The 4,656-nt window shown below is 42.5% G+C and overlaps 1 pseudogene; it reads right to left on the bottom strand.

The window, feature by feature from the left end:
- On the bottom strand, positions 1-1,755 carry LOC141410820 (density-regulated protein-like; annotated as a pseudogene).
- Positions 1,756-4,656: the final 2,901 nt, after the last annotated feature.

The raw sequence follows: 4,656 nt of genomic DNA, 5'->3' as shown, positions 1-4,656 counted from the left end.
TTATTTTTTCACTTTTGGCCATTCTTCTTAAGTGACATCAATTATGTCATCTGTAAAGTTTCCCAGAATGATGATTTCATCCTGCCCTGTAACTGAGGCACCATAGAAGATCTTTTTGGCAAAAAATCTTTGTGCTAGCTAGGTGCCAGTAGTTCACATCTGTAATCCCCAGAGGCAGAAATCAGGAGGATCAAAGTTCGAAACCAACCACAGGCAAACAGTTGGTGAGACCCTATCTTGAAAATACTAAACATAAGCTAGGTGTTGGCGGCTATGCCTGCAATCCTAGCTATTCAGGAGGCAGAGATCAGGATGGTTGCAGTTCAAAGCCAGCTCAGGTAAGTAATTTGTGAGACCCTATCCTGAAAAAACCCATCACAAAATAGGGCTGGTGAAGTGGCTCAAGTGATAGAGTGCCTGCCTAGCCAGTGTGAGGCCCTGAGTTCAAACCCCAATACCACACCCCCCTCCCCCCCAAAAAATGTGCTTAACATCAATTTCAGCTGGATGCTGGTGGCTCACGCCTTTACTTCTATGTACTCAGGAGGCAGGAGGAATGTGGTTTGAAGCCAACCCCAGGCAAATAGTTCCCGAGACCCTACCTCAAAAAAAAACCTATCACAAAAAAGTGCTGGTGAAGTGGCTCAAGGTGAAGGCCCTGAGTTCAAACCCCAGTACTGCCAAAAAAAAAAAAAAATCAGCTTCAAAAGTTGCAAAGCCACACATTTTTTTTTTTGTTGGGGGGTGGGGGAGATGACTGGGGTTTGAACCCAGAGCTTCATACTTTCAGGGGGTGGGTGATCTACCCCTTGAGCCACACTTCCAGTCCTTTTTGCTCTGTGTATATACATATATATGATATATATATCATATATATATATTTGTTGTTGTTTTGTGGTACTGGGGTTTGAACTCAGGGCCTCATACTTGCTAGGTAGGTTCTCTACCACTTGAGTCACTCCCCCAGCCCTTTTAGTGTTGGGAATTTTTGAGATAAGGTCTTGAAACTATTTGCCTGGGCTGGACTCAAATCTCAATCCTCCTGATCTCTGCTTCCCATGTAGCTAGTATTATAGGCAAGAACCACCAGTGCCTGGCTCTTGCTCTGTTTATTTTGGATATTGGGGGGGGGTCTCATGAACTATTTGCCAGTCTGGCCTCAAACCGAACTCTCAATCTCAGCCTCCCTAGTAGCTAGGATTACATGCGTTAGCCACCAGCACTAGATAAGGCCACCCACTCTTGTCACATATTTCTTTACTTTGGGAATTTTAGCTATCATAACCTTTTGTGGTATGGTCTTCTTTTTCAATTTTACTTGATCTCTTTCTCCTCTCTTTTGTTTTCTTCTTCTTCCCCTGCTGTTGCTTGAATTTAGGCAATCCCAGGTTCTTGTTTGGGTGAGTTTTCTTTTTTCTTTTAAATCACCTTTATTATATTATTATTGTTGTTGGCTTTGTTGCCGTGGTGGGACTTGAACCCGGATCCTCAAACATGGGAGGTGCGTGCTCTGCCACTGAGCTACAGCACTGACCAAAGATTGAGTTTTCTACAGTGAGTCTTGTGACCTCATTTGAAGAACTCTTCCCTAACCATTGTATGCATTCAGCACCGCCAGCCATGTATTCACAGCTGTTAGTAATGAACACACTCCACAATAAAGGACTGGAAATGTGGAAGCAGCAGCTAACTGGTACTGTTCTTTGGATCTCCTTTGCAGTCAGTCCTGTTGGACTCAGAAAGGTCAGCAATCATCTCTCAACCCCATCTCTGCTCCTGCCAGATGAAGCAACACTTAGAACTCCTCTTTCCTGTCCAGAGTCTGCCCAAGAGGCATGTTCCCACTAGAACCTTTCCTCTTTTTTAGTTGATTATTTCAGGTATTTTGCTAGAGTAATGGAATACTGTCTAACACAATAGAATCCACTTAACTATGACTGTTAGTACATGTAGAGATTAACTTTAACTTAAAATAAGACAATATTGGTACTAGAGTTTGAACTCAGGGCCTTGTGCTTGCTAGGCAGGCTCTACCATTTGTGCTGCTCTCCTAGCCAAGGGGTAGGTCTGTTTAAAAAATAAGAAAGAAAATAAAGGAGCTGGTGGAGTGACTCACGTGGTAGAGTGTGGGGAGACAACAGGTGTCTTGAATAAGCTGCGTGTTTGAGTTTGGCACAGCCCCAAACTGCAGAAGGGAGCAAGTATAGTTATGCCCACTAAATTGTATGCTTGAATTGGCACAGCCTCAGCTGCAGAAGTGGGCAAGATGGAGTACAGCTGTTTTTTCCTTTGATGTTTATGTTTGGAGAGAAGCTGTCACAGGTTCCTTCTGTTCCCGAGGATCACAGGATCAGTTCTCCCTGAGAACTGCCTCTCTACCTCATGTTGCCACTGTATATAATAAACTCACTGGAGGTGGCAGGAGCTGGTATGTCTCCGTCAGAGCACCCAGCCTACCTGACCCCAACTTTATGCATGTTTTGTTTTCTGTCTGTTGTCTTTTCTGGCATCTCCCATCACCCTCGGTTAGTTTCTAGGACAAGCTCACCCGGCACACAAGAGTAGAGTGCCTGCCTAGCAAGGTCCTGAATTCAAACTCCATACAGCCAAAAAAAAAAAAAAAAAAGGTAAAAAAAAGGAAATAAAGGATAACAAGAAGATGTATTACCTAATTTAGGAGAAAAATGAAAAATAAACAGAATATTTCAATTCTAGAACTCCACTACTTAAGAAGTGAGTCAAAACTGACTGCTCCAGTTTAAATTTTATCCATCCTCAACACACAGCAATTGATTTGAAATTAAAGTACTTGACTTCTTGGTATGCAGAGGCAAGATGATTGCTTGAGCCCAGGTGTTTGAGGCCAGTCTGGGCAACATAGTAAGACCCTATCTCAAAAACAAAGAACAGGCCCAGTGCTGATGGCTCACACCTATAATCCTAGCTACTCAGGAGGCAGAGATCAGGAGGATCACAGTTCAAAGACAGCCCGGGCACACTGTTTGAGAGACCCTATCTTGAAAATACTCAACATAGGGGCACCATCTCTTAGGAACCCCCCTCCCCAACTCTAGGGCTCTACTCTCCCACTTTACACTTTTTTTTTTTGGTGGTGGTACTGGGGTTTGAACTCAGGACTTACACCTTAAGCTACTCCACCAGTGCTTTTTTGTGGAGGATTTTTTCGAGATAGAGTCTTGATCCTCCTGATCTCTGCCTTCTGAGTAGTTAGGATTACAGGTGTGAGCCACTGGCACCCCACCCACTTTATACTTTTCTATCTCAATAAACTCTCTGGCTTTACACTTTAAGAAAAGAACAGAAAGAAAATATCCATCACAAAACAGGGCTGGCAGAGTGGCACAAGCACAAGGCCTTGAGTTCAAGTCCCAGTACTGCCCAAAAGAATCAAAAATAAAAATAAACTTAGGCATAGAATCTAATGTCTGTGACTGTCAGGATGGCTCAGGTGATACAGCACCTGCCTAGAAAGCATAAGGCCTTGAGTTCAAACCCCAGTACTGACAAAAAGAGAATCTGATATCTCTCCTAAGGTCAAGATAAGAACATCATGGTTCATATTCAAAATGAGACTATGAGAAAATTTGAGGAGAGGTGTTCCTGGATAAATTGGTATGCTTTGTGAAATATTTTTAGTTTTGTTTTTATTTGCAATTTGGGAATTGTACCCAGGGCTTTACAAATGTTCCAACTAAGCAGCTCTACCTTTGTGCTATACCTCTGGCCCTTTGTGAAATATTTTGTAGCATCTAGCATGAATTGAAATGGGGAAAAAGTTAGAAACAAACCTCCAGTAAGAATTTTCAGGGGTTTTAGTATGAGTTGAGTAGGGGCATAGCAAAAAGTTTAACATAGATCAGCTGGGTCTAGCACACAAGAATGAAAAAGAGCTGATACTTGGTAATGATTTAAAAGTGCAGAGTAAGCTGGGCGCCAGTGCCTCATGCCTGTAATTCCACCTACTTAGGAGGCAGCGATCAGGAGAATTGAAGTTCAAGGCCAGCCCAGGCACACAGTTCACAAGACCTATCTCAAACTATCTAGAAAACATTCAACACAAAAAAGGGCTGGCAGAGTGGCAAAAGTGGTAGAGCTCCTACCTCACAAGGGTGAGGACTTGAGTTCAAATCCCAGTACCACCAAAAAAAAAAGTACAAAATGAAAATCCACTCTGCAAGTATAGAGAACAATATTTGAAGTAGGGACAAAATTGAAGACAAAGATTTCTGTGTGGAATGACCGATTTGGGTGGAGGCCTGCTTTGCCTCCTAGAAGACTGATCTCAGTTAGAAACATAATTTAAGACTGCATATAATTTTCATGATTAAGTCATGGAAGTACTGAGAAATAGAAGGCCAAAGACAGACACTGTGGTTATTAAGTGATTAAAGACATATGACATAGAAACAGAACACACAGTTCTTGGCTTTGATGAGTACTTCTCCACCCAAATACTGAAGTCACATTAAGCAATAACTGCCATTGGATTATGGATGACTGTCTGCTAAGGACATGCAAGCAGAGTAAATAGATTGTCAGGGTGAGGGTAAGGGTAAAGTGAAACTGAACAGTCACTAGCCAGCAACCTTTGACCATTTGTGGTGGTCTAGGTCATGGGCTATGTTAAGGATAGCA

This window comes from Castor canadensis, chromosome 9 (genome assembly GCF_047511655.1).
Source record: "Castor canadensis chromosome 9, mCasCan1.hap1v2, whole genome shotgun sequence".
Taxonomy (NCBI): Eukaryota; Metazoa; Chordata; class Mammalia; order Rodentia; family Castoridae; genus Castor; species Castor canadensis.
This window is presented reverse-complemented; position numbering and strand designations above follow the sequence as displayed.